General features: G+C 49.3%; 1 protein-coding gene across 6 annotated transcripts in view; it reads left to right on the top strand.

Moving 5' to 3' along the window:
* RPH3AL (rabphilin 3A like (without C2 domains)) overlaps positions 1 to 12,466 on the top strand; it is a 142,496-nt gene that overhangs the window by 53,333 nt on the left and 76,697 nt on the right. Inside the window, exon 1 of one of the 6 annotated variants that reach the window (XM_010958213.3) lies at positions 2,670 to 2,802. The exons of 4 other annotated variants lie outside the window; for them this stretch is intronic. The gene's annotated coding sequence lies outside the window, so the exon portion shown is untranslated. Of the gene's footprint in view, positions 1 to 2,669; positions 2,803 to 9,035; positions 9,218 to 12,466 lie in introns of those variants that run through there. One more of the 6 variants, XM_074343205.1, reaches the window with a different exon arrangement.

Consider the following 12,466-nt stretch of genomic DNA (forward strand, 5'->3'; position numbering starts at 1 on the left):
AAATATTTTTTTAAATTTTCTGTTTGGGTGCATTAAAGACAATTGAACTGTAAACATACTTGTACAGATCTTTTGTTGCACATGGGAACACGTTTTTGAGAGGTGAAAACATTTCCAAGACCAGGGTAACAGTTTTTTGTTTTGTTTTTTTTTAGCATTCTTACCTCCCAGGACTATGTAGTCACATAGTCACCTTTAGAGACTCACACCCATGAGACTCAGGTGGGCTGTGCTGGCTGTCTGGGCCTGGGTGGCAAGGGACAGGCCATGAGGCCACCTGTTTTGTTCAAGATCTTGGAAGGCAGTACTTATTAATAGACCTTTTTTCTTTCAAATTCCCGAGATAGACCTGAGCCATAAAAATCAGGACAGTAATTTGAATCAGGTTTGTGGCAACAGGGAAGTCAGACATAAGAGGTGAGAGTCAGAAAGCAACAATAATTCTGCTGTTTATGAAATTTAATAAAAGGTATGTAGGGTGAGCATTTGTCTTTTAGTATGTTTCTGTAAATGTACCATAAAAATATTGAAAGAGATACGTATTCAGGAAAACATTTCGGATTAGGGTTAGTCCTTTAATTTTTTTTTAAGTGTTGGTGACATCCACTTTATTTTTTTTTCTTTTGTTGCTTATGCTTTTGGGGTCATATCTAAGAAACCACTGCCAGATCTGAGGTGGTGAAGATTTGCCCCTCTATTAACTTCTTTTTTTTTTAACAGTTTTTATTGATTTATAATAATTTTACAATGTGTCAAATTCCAGTGTAGTGCACAATTTTTCAGTTATACATGAACATATATATATATATATATATTCATTGTCACATTTTTTTCTCTGTGAGCTACTGTAAGATCTTGTATATATTTCCCTGTGCTACACAGTATAATCTTGTTTATCTATTCTACATTTTGAAATCCCAGTCTATCCCTTCCCACCCCCCGCCCCCTTGAACTTCTAAGAGCTTTATAGTTGTAGATCTTATATTTAGGTCTTTGGTCCATTTAGAGTAAAATTTTTAAGGGGTGTAGCATAAGGGTCCAGCTTCATTCTTTTGCATGTCGTCATTGCACCATTTGTTGAAAACTCTTCTTTCTCCATTGAGTGGTTTTGACACTCTTGCCTAAAAATCAGTTGATCATAGATGCATGGGTTTATTTCTGGACTCTCAACTCTGTTCCAGTGCACGTTTGGAGTGTCATCTGGGCCCAAGAGTGTTGGTCCAGTAGGAGCAGTCAGACACATCCATAAATCACCAGAAACTGGGAAGTGCTGGGAAGAAGTAAAAAGTGAGTGTTTGTAAAGATACTGAGGAGGGAGCAATTGCTTCAGGCTGGGGCAGTGGGTGTGGAGCGGGGAGCAGCAGGAGGGCTGCCTGGAGGAGACATGGGCTTGGACACAGGGGATGATGCCAAGTGTTTCCATTTGGAGAAAATTTGGCTAGGTGATGTAGAGCCAGTGAATGGCCGTGCACTTTCCTGTGAGGATGTTGGGCTTGATTTGAAAGTGTCTGAGCAGAGCCAGGCTTTTGCAGGGCCCCTTTGGTGGCAGGATGGGCTAGGTCTGAGTAGGGGAGCCAGGAGGCAGGGGAACCATTTAGGATCATACTATGACTCAAGTCTGGGTGAGCAGCTGGGTCAGGCCGTGGGAATGGTGGGGAGCAGGGGCTGTCAGAGACCTGTGGCTTTGTGCCAATCTGTCTGTGGGCATACGTGCAGCCACAGCGGCATTTGAGGCCCTGCCGCCCTTCTCCCGGGCCTCGCACCTCTAATCCCAGCTGCTGCCTGCCTGCTCTGGGAAATCCATGCCAGCCTGCCTCCTCGGCAGTACTTCCAGCTCTGGTCTGGCCCCAGTAACCCTAAGCCTTCTCAGAACTCCTGTTCAGCCAATTCCTGCAGGTCTCAGTTTCCGTGAACTCCTGGCACACTCTCGAGTGCTGGGAGCATGGGAGAGGGAGAGGCTTGGAGAATACGCCCTGGCCTCCTGCTTTCATTTGGCCCCACACGCTGCAGCCAGGGCTCTTTGGAGGCAGGGAGGGGGATAGAAAGTGCCAGGGGCCAGCTGTGTGGCCTTGAGCAGGTGGCTGCACCTCTCAAGCCCCTTCTCTGGATGGGGAGGGTGATCGTGCCACCCTCCTTGGGATTGCAGCGAATTTCAGTGGGTCGGCTGCCTTCCCTTCCCAATTGGTAGCTCAGGGCCAGGCTGAGCATGTGCAGATATGTTTTAATTTGTGGGCACCTCCTAGAAGACTCGGAAACCACTGGCAAAATGCTGGTGGTTCTGTTTGGCCTTTTCCCTGCTCATCTTCTCTTATCAAGCCACGTTTTGGAGGTGGTCCCTGCTCTGACTCTCAGGGGCCCCCCACCTCTCCCGAGTCTTGAGCAGTCCCCACCGTGGTCACTTGTGATGGGCACCCCCGCTTCTTTGGGGTCTTAGCCTCCACCAGAGGAACAGGGAGCGGGCAGAGAAGTTGACAGCTGGCACCGGGCAGCACCATACTTAACCTTGGAGCTGGAACAGAGAAACGTCTGTTTGTGTTTCCATGAACGAGAGGGGACAGCTGGCTGCAGATAGCAGCTGGGTCAGTGGGGTGGCCTTGGCTGCTGGCCTTAAGCAAACAGCCCGGCTCTGGGGACATAGGCAGGAGAAGGATGAAGGACCTGGCAGAGCCCAAGTAGGGCCACCTGAGAGCTGGTGTCCTGCGGGGCCGGGCAGAGGCCGCGGCGGGAGGCAGCGGTGCCGGAGCTGCTCCCGGGGACCTGAGCGCACGGAGGACGGCCCCTGTCAGCACACCTGAGGCTTGGGTGAGAAGGGGTGGGCCTTTTTTCCTTCCAGAGGCTTCTCTGCTTCATGAAGAGGGTTCTCTTGGGCTCCTCTGACAAGCAACTCTCAGGTGTGATTTCCTTGGCGAAAACGCCATTTGCCTAGGTCTTTCCACACAAGTTGCATCGATGGGAGCAGGCTTGCATTTGTGCATTACAAGGCAGATAGCATTCGCACCCCTCACCGTGCTCCCCGAGCCAGGTGCCTAGCAGCCCCTGGGAGGACTGGGAGTTTTCTGAGCAGAATCCCCCAGAGCCACGGACTCCTGCTTACCCTGAAGGCTGGATTTTATACTGGTAACCTTTGAGCTGAGTTCTGATTCCATCTCCTGTTCTTTATTTTTTGTGCCACTGACCTCTTTTTTGACAGTCTGACCCTGTGGAGCCTTTCTCAAAATAATGGTTCTCAGTGCACAATCACGATTACAGAGGAAACCAACTATATTGATGTATCATTATCAGAATTTTTTTTTTAAACAAGCTTTTGATATAGTCACCTATGGGCTTTTTTTTTTTTTTTGAGTTGTTAAGTAAATGGCCTTGCAGTAGGTCTAATAAATATTGTAATTTTAAAGTAGTGATGAGCATAAATAATATTTTGAGATATCTCTCTGTATTGTGATATGAAAATATCTGTGATTCTACTAATGACCAAAACACAGGTCCTTTTAATACAACTGTAGTGTGTTGCCTACTTTCATAATGAAGGGAAATAGATCCTTTTAGTTGCAGGTTAATGAAAATAAAGATGTCATTTGTTCCCACCCAAGTTCACAGCTCCCCGGTTAAGAACTCCCAAGACAAGCAGTGACCAAAGGAGATGGTTTTCCTGAATCCTCTTTTTGCATCAACCATAAGAACTCCCTGTATTAGACATAGACCTTAGCACTCCAGGAACCCCAGGGGGCATTTTAGACTCGTTAAAACATCTGTGCATACATATAGGGCCACTGTGTCTGCTGTCCCCAGCCCAAGGCAGGGCTCTGGCTTCTCTTTTTCCCATGTATTATGGGTTGAATTGTGTCCCCCAAGGGGACATGTTGAAGTCCTAATGCCCAGAACCTCAGAATATGCCCTTGTTTGGAAATAGGGGCATTGCAGATGTCATTAGTTAAGATGAGGTCATATTGGAATCTGCTTTGGTCTTAATCCACTATGTCAGGAGACACAGGGAGACAGCATGTGGAGACACCGAGGGAAGAATGCCACATGAAAATGAAGACAGAGATTGGTTGATGCAGTTACCAGCCAAGGGATGTCAAACATTGCCAGCAAACACCAGAAGCTAAGAGCGATTCTGATTCCTCTCTAGACACATTCTTCTCTGGATCCTTCGGAGGAAGCTTGGCCTTGCCAACAGCTTGGTTTTGGACTTCCAGGCTCTGGGACTGTTTTAAGCCTCCCAGCTTGTGGTACTTGGTGACAGCAGCCCTAGGAGGCTAATACCATGCAGTCCGGCGGGGAGCGGAGCACTGCTTTGGGCCTGTGAGGCTCCCCTCCTCACTGTGTGTTCGAGGGCGAGTCCTGCCCGAGGAGTGTGGTTGCCCTGCAGTCAGCTGCCGTCAGCCCTGTGATCATCTTGATCCGGGGCTTCCTCTCGCTCTGTTACAGGCCTTTTAGAAATGACAGAAGTGAGCTGTGCCTCCGGGGACATGCAGGCAGAGCTTGTGGCTGTTAAAATTGGAGGACTGGCACCTGAAGTTAGAGGGGGAGGAAGTGGGATGCTCTGCAGTTCATTTCAGTTGGAAGCTGCAGGTACCATTTCAGCTTGGAAGGGGGAAAATGGTCTCAGTGAAACAAAGAGACGGGCGGTGATTTGGGTTTTTGGGGTGAGGATTTACTTTCCTGGGGAGAAGACCCTGCAGCAATCAGTGGGGCTCCTACCTGTGCACCACGTGAGGACTTCTGGGGGTGCAAGGAGCTGCCCTGGCTTGCTCTGCAGTCAGCTGAGATGTGCCATGTGCCTGGTGCAGAGTCAGTGCTCAGAGCTTGTTTGTTGAATGAATGAATGAGGGCAGTGGAGCTCAAAGTAGTACTTCTTGTCTTTCTGAGGACAGCAGGAGACTCTTAGCCCTGGGACTCAGGGAGGGTGTGCTCTGGAATACATACGCCAGGGGCATCCAGGATTGACTACCTTGCAGGGCACAGACAGGAAAGGCCGCAGGAATGTAAACAGGGGCTGCGGGGTCTTAGAGAGCCCCACCTGAGAGGAGGAATCTGAGAGGGCCAGGAAGATAGGTAGGGCCCTCGTTTGTCTGACTCTTACTAAGTCATCCTTAGGAAATGGTAACAGAAGTGAATTCACCCATAATCCCAAACCCTGCTCTCTAACGCATGAACTCTGCATTCTCTTCGTGGGTACATGACTGTTGTCTTGTGCCATCAGCGTGTCTACCATTTAGTGTACCTCTTGCATCTAGTCTTGCTGTAAGCCCTTTTCCAGGTCATTTGTCATTTTTGATATTGATTGTGACATTATTCCTGGGTGTGCCATTGTTGGCCCTTCAAGAGTTAGAGCTCTTTGGGGGTTTCCCTGCAGCATTAGTTGGTGTAAACCTCTTTGCAGAGGGCGCCCCAGACAGGACAGGCAAGACCTGTTCAGTGGAAGGGCCTGCGTGTGGCTGGGAGGAAGATTAAGAGGTGGGAGTGCGGGGGGGTGTCATACTGTGCAGCCTTAAATTCCAAGCCAGGGGGCTGGGCTTTATTGCATGGGCTACAGTAAGCTCTCATAGGCCAGCAATCATTCTATAAAGGTGAACCTGCATCCCTCATCCTGAGAGCTGCAATCTTCATAGGGGTAATGGAAGTAAATACCTCCTGGGACCCAGAGTGGAATGAAACACTGAGGGGAGACAAGTGGGGTCGATTCTGGGTGAGGATTGGGTGGGGAGGAGTTAGAGAATTCCCAGAGGAGGTGGTACTGGGCCTCTGCAGGTAGACGGGGTGCAGAGAAGGTAGGTCACGGGAGAAGTTCCAGAGACAAAGCTGAGCAGCCAGAATGCGTCCAGGTTCCCAGTGATGAGACCATGGGCTTTGTGGAGGGATGTGGTGGCAGGTGAGACTGGAAGGGCAGTTTGGGTCAGGTCATGCATGGATGGCCTTGAGCGCAGCTTGGGGTTTTTTGCTTTGGCACTGGGGAGCCATTGAAAGTTTTGGAGCAAGGGAATCGCATGGTCTGACCTGTGCTTTAAGGGTGACCTCTCTGGCTGCAAGGGAAGGGGCTGAGGTGAGCCCTAGGAGGTCCAAAGTCCAATTGGGAAGCTTTTGCCAGAGTATGGATCAAGAGAGGGGAAGAATTGAAACCGGGAGTGGGAGGGCTGTCATCCCAGGAAACCGTTCTGGCAGGACGCCTGCTGACAGGGTGAGTCCTAGGGATGTTTGTCAGTCTGTAGCTTCCCAGGGGCTCCTGTCTCATCTCCTGAATGCTCTCTAGCCCTGCCTTGTGCATAATTAGCCCACAGAGAGTTTCCCCTGGGTTTCAGACAGACCTTTGAGGCTTCCTGTCTGAATCTTTCATCCTCTGAGCGCCACGTGACAGGTGGAGGAAATGTTGGTATCTCCGCTCACCTTATCTTGCCGCTATGATCGTGTTTCCCGTATCATAGAAACAGAGCAGATGTCAGGGCCTGTTGCTAAGGGTTCCCTGGAATATTAATACCTGGGTGTAGAGCTGAGGGCTCTCACATGGTGTCTTTGAGGCCTCTGGAAGCACCGGCTGGGAGGCAAGTATTCTTTCATATTCCTCTCTGCCTTTTCTCCCTCCTTTAGACCCTCATCTCCTCCCCCGACACCCCAGCCCAGGCACAGCTAGTTGTCTGGATGGCAAACTCAGCAGCCCCAGTGAATGTGCAGCCGTTCTCCCTGCTCCACCCAGGGCAGACATGACTAAAGGATCACAGCGTTCTTTCCAGAGGCTGAATGCAGGCTCCGGTCCTTTCCCTTGCGGCTCTGCAGGCCGCAGCTTGGATCTGGCACTGGGATGGTGCCCCTTTTCCAGCCCTGCACAGGCCACCTGAGAAGGCTCCAGGCCCTTCCTCTGGCACGTGGGTGGGGAGTAAAGTGGGTTTTTCTTGCTTTTTGTGCTTCTGTTTGTCTCCCTCATGTGGTCTTTTGGCCTTTACACTGCTCAGTTTGAAAATCAAACTCCAAACAACTTCTGGGAAGGGGGCTCAGCAATATACTGAGGTCAGGATTGGGATTTTGTTTACCAGATGCCGTTTGTACCAGTTAACTATTGCCATGGTAATGCCACATAATAATCACTCCCTAACTTGATGATTTCCAACATTTCTTTTTTTCCCCTCCATTTAAAAAAAAACTGAAGTAGAGTTGATTTACAACGTTGCGTTAATTTCTGGTGTATGGCATAGTGATTCCGTTATACATTGTTTATCTGTTCTGTCTGTAGTAGTTTATATCTGCTAATCCTGAACTCCCAATTTATCTCCCTCCTTCCCACCCTGGTAACCATAAGCTTGTTTTCTACATCTGTGAGTCTCTTTCTACAACATTTCTTTTCTTTTAAAGTATAGTCAGTTTACAATGTGTCAATTTCTGGTGTACAGCATAATGTTTCAGTCATACATATACACACATATATTCATTTTCATGTTCTTTTTCATTATAGGTTACTAGAAGATATTGAACATATTTCCCTGTGCTATACAGAGGAAACTTGTTTATCTATTTTATATATAGTAGTTAATATTTGCAAATCTCAAATTCCCAATTTATCCCTTCCCACCCCTTTTCCCTCTGGTAACCGTAAGTTTGTTTACTATGTCTATGAGTCTGTTTCTGTTTTGTAGATGAGTTCATTAGTATTTTCTTTTTTCTTTTTTTAGATTCCACATATGGGTGATATGATGGTATTTTTCTTTCTCTTACTGGCTTACTTCACTTAGAATGACCATCTCCAGATCCATCCATGTTGTTGCAAATGGCATTATTTTATTCATTTTATGGCTGAGTAGTATTCCATTGTATAAATATACCACAACTTCTTTTTTTTCAAACTTTTTTTTTGAGTTATAGTCATTTTACAATGTTGTGTCAAATTCCAATGTAGAGCACAATTTTTCAGTTATACATGAACGTACATATATTCATTGTCACATTTTTTTCACTGTGAGCTACCACAAGATCTTGTATATATTTCCCTGTGCTACACAGTATAATCTTGTTTATCTATTCTACATATGCCTGTCAGTATCTACAAATTTTGAACTCCCAGTCTATCCCTTCCCACCCTCCTCCACCTTGGCAACCACAAGTTTGTATCTATGTCTATGAGTCTGTTTCTGTTTTGTATTTATGTTCTTTTTTTTTTTTAGATGCCACATATGAGAGCAATCTCATATGGTATTTTTCTTTCTCCTTCTGGCTTACTTCATTTAGAATGACATTCTCCAGGGACATCCATGTTGCTGCAAATGGCGTTATGTTGTCGTTTTATGGCTGAATAGTATTCCATTGTATAAATATACCACAACTTCTTTATCCAGTCATCTGTCGCCAGGCGTTTAGGTTGTTTCCACGTCTTGGTCACTGTAAATAGTGCTGCTGTGAACATCAGGGTGCGTGTACACCACTTCTTCATTGCACCTGAGTCTGTGGGTAGGCTGCTGCTCTTGGCCGGGCCTTGTCTTTCATTCATCATGGTTCATCTGCTCCCGGAAGACCCCTCCACCAACCCTGCACCTGGTGGAAAGATGCACTTTTGTTGACGTGGAATCCTGCACTTGCTGGTGCCTTGTGTTTGCCTTTCCACATGGTGGCCCCTCCTAGACCCTGCGGCTCTCTTCAGCACCTGCCATCCCACCTGCCTTTTTCCCGCCATTCTCCCTGCATCCTCTCTGCTCCTCCCACAAGGTCGGACCCTATGGCTCCAGAAAAGCTCATCCATTCACATCCCACCCTGGGGCGTCAGTCGTGCTCAGTTGTATCAGTGAAAGTGTCCCTGAAATAAAACCAAGGAGGTAAAAATGCCAGGGTCTGAAGGTGGGAGAGGGAACCTCCCCCCGCCAGGAGAAGGTGCGAGTGAGAAGGCGCTGTCCTCGCTTGGCAGTCAGTGTAGGCAGGGCATGGCCCCAGGGAGTGGGTGTAATCCTTCTCAAAGGGCAGTTTGTTTTGCCCTCTGGTATCTTTTTCAGAACCTGGTACATCCCAGAGATAGCTGCAGGCCGGAAGGGTTTTCCACACTTTTTTAAAGTGGTTGTAAGATTTGGAAGGTTGGGTCACACAGCAGCGTTTTCCTGGGTTAGTAGTGATGTGCGCCTCTCTCTGGAGTTTACAGGTATGTTTTCATTTCATCCTCGCCACGGGCCTGTGTGGAAGTGGAGACCCTGCCCCTTTGTGGCAAGAACTTTCGGCTGGCATGGGGTTACCTGACCACCAGGTACCTTAGGCATTAAGTCCACTGCCCCTGTACCAGGGTCAAAGTGCACGAAGTCCATTAAGAGGGCGAAGCCTTCTTTTAAGTAGACTTGAATGTTTGCAGAGAAAAGGTCTTTTTTTTTTTTTTTTTTTTTTAGTGATTAGGACTGTACACATTATTAAAAGCAACTTATTGGAGATTGACAGATAGATTCTTCCATCTCTGAGTTCTGAGTTTGAAAATACAAAATCCACATGAGGCCAACAGGACACAACAGAACTTTTTGTAGCGAATGATTCTAGGATGCGCTTTGGAGAAAGCGGGCACGCGGCCTGCAGGTGACACCTTTGAGCGGCTGTGAACGTTACCTGTAGGGAGAGTCATCTCAAAAGTACATTTCAAAAAAAAATGCACTTCCTTTCCCTTTGGGGGATTTATCCTAAGGAAATAATCAGAGGTGGGCGTAAAGATTTATCTCCCAGGATATCCATTTTAGTGTCAAATATAATAGAACAAAATTGGAAACCATCTCTGTGCCTCCCCCATCAGGAAAATGATAAAAGATATTCAGAATACCAAGTTATAAGTAAGAATGATGTTTTTGAGGACTTTCAATAATGTGAGAAAGTACAGTGTGATCAAGACAACAGAACAAACAGCGTATGTGGTGAGAACTCAATTTTATTTAAAATCTCTGCACAAATACCTAGGGAAACATGGGGAGATCTTACATGAAGGTGGGAAGCGTCTTCATCTGGGGGTGGGCGGTGAGTGCATTTGGGGTGCATAGTCTACAGCACCTGGGAGCGACCACAGGAGGTTGCATTTTGACTATTGCCTGGGGGAGTCTGGCTGTGACTCCAGCATTTGCCTGCAGCAGCAAACACCCAGGGTGATGAGCTTTTGACATTAAGGAGAGAACTGATCTCCCTGTAAGAATGTGTTTGCTTTCATAGTTCTGCCTCGGAAAGTTGCCTGGGGCTCACAAACCTCCACCCTCTAGGACCTCCTGTTCTGTCCCCCGCAGGGTCCCCAGCTCTCATGCTGCAGGGTTTAGAAGTGCAGGGGAGGGTGCAGCCTCTGCTCAGCTTGTCTCGCCCAGCGGGATGCAGGCGGCACCTGGAGGCCCTGTGGGCACACCAGCCCCTCTGCAGGGAGGGGGCTCCGCTGTCAGACGGAGCCCCTGGGCGCTGACTGCCACATGGGGAGTCCTAAGGAACTAACTGCCGGGGGAGTGAACAAGCGAACAAGGGTAGTCAGAGCCCAGCCCTGCTCTGAGCATGCAGGCTTGTCTGAATTCCTGCTTGTCTGGGAAGGGCTCTCTCCTATGAAATCAGTTCCACTGCCGGGTTATTCACTGAACATCTACTTTGTAGCGGGCCCTGTGCCGGGATGGAGGGCAGCCCCCCAGGAGCCCCCAGTCTAGACGGGGAGGATGGAGGGAGAGATGCCAATAGAAGGAAGGTCTTTGTTCCCCAGCAGAACATGGACACGCGCACACACACACACACACACACACACACACACACACACCCCTAGCATCTCTGCTGTCACAGAGGAAGGACCTCCAGCCTGGCCCCATGAACTGCTTCTCCCCTGGGTAACAGAGCAAGGCCAGGCCCCCACTCAGCCCTCTGTCTGCTCCCCTCCTGGCGGCGTCAGGCCAGTTCTGTCCTTCCCCTCATGAATGTGTGGGTTCGCTCCCTACTCTTTACTTCCCCTCTCTAAGCTCCCGTTTTGGTCCCTCGTGATTTGACTTTTGTCCTGGGCAGACTGACGTGTGTTAATCCAGGGGTGCGGTCCATGTTCTGCTCACGTGGACCGCTCTTTGGGAGTCTGAAGGACCTGACTCTTACGAGGGCCTGGTCCTGATGCAGCAGGGTCTTGGGAAGGGGCCCTCCCTGCCTTCGTCCTCCTTGATGTCCCCACTGCGGGGGGAGCAGAGCCCAGGAGGTTCGTGCAGGCAGCTGGGGACAGGGGTGGGCTGGTTGGTCCTGGGGCTGTCAGGTGGCTCAGACTGAAGAGGTTTGGGGAACTTACGCTGACTGTGTTGTCAGTTTCCTAAAATGTGTTTCCCGAGCTGCCTCTCCTCTCTCGCCACCTGTCCTGAGATTGCCCCGTATGGACGAGGGACAGCTGTGCCTTCCGAGGTGCCAGCCGTGGCCTGGAGCCGGCCCCATGGTCCCTGGACTGGGCCTAGGTTCTCAATCAGAGCCACCACTGTGGATGTGCTCCGACACAAACTTCTGTTGTTGAAGACCCTGCCAGCCAGTGCCCACAGCCTCAGGCTCTGGGAGGTGGCATCTCTCATCTCCCTGGACCTCTCTGTACCGTTTGGCCCCAAAGCCCCCGGAGCAAGAGGGATGGGGGACACAGGATGCCTCCTCCTCCCTGCCCCAGGGACTAGGCTGGGGTGGGAGCTCAGATCCCCCCTACAGGTTGGAGCAGCGACCAACCTCCTGCCCCAGGACCCTTCTCTGGTCCCCCACCTGCCACCCCTGCCTCCCTCCTGCCTCTCGACAGGTGGGAATCTGTTGGAATTGCCCGGGGCAATCCCTCTAGCCTGTCTGTCTCAGCTCCCCTGGGAACCAAAGGGGAAATAACTGACTTGTTTCTGGTCTTCCAGTAAGTTTGCATAAAAGCCAGACTTTCCCGGTCTCTTCTCTCCTGGTTGAGTCATCCTCACTGCCACAAAACCCTTCCCTTCCTGCTCACGGTGCAGGGTGACCTGATGCAGAGAAGGTAATACTGGTTAAGGGTGAGCAGACCTGCAGGGGTGTCACCTTTTCTCAGTCTCTTAACCTCGCTCTTCTCTCTTTTGCTGAACAGCAAAAATAATGATTAGATTGAGAAAGAGCAGGATGGTAGCCTGTGGGTGGTTTGCAGAATTGTTTGGACTGAAGTTAAAAAACAAAGAAAAGGGAAGAAAAGGAATAGACTTCATATGAGTCAGAGGACAGATAAATGTTAGTTTATGGTTCTCTTGCCAGTGGTCCCCAAACTCTGGCCCCCTCAAACGTGACCCCAAGGGGACAATAGGGGCTCATTCCCTAGAGATTCATTTGGGGGTGATGTGTTTGGGGCCGTGGGGAGTTGCTGCATCTCCCCCTGTGCTTGTCGCTGTCTCCTGGATGTCCCCACCTGTCCCACCATAAAGGTGGTGAAGGTCCGAGCATGGGAGCACAGGATGCCTTCTTTCTTCTGCCTCCTCCCCCTGCTCAGCTCCACTCCTTTTTGATTCAGAAGCTTCTGCAGATGATGGAATTGTTC

The sequence above is a fragment of the Camelus bactrianus genome, chromosome 16 (assembly GCF_048773025.1).
Source record: "Camelus bactrianus isolate YW-2024 breed Bactrian camel chromosome 16, ASM4877302v1, whole genome shotgun sequence".
Taxonomy (NCBI): domain Eukaryota; kingdom Metazoa; phylum Chordata; class Mammalia; order Artiodactyla; family Camelidae; genus Camelus; species Camelus bactrianus.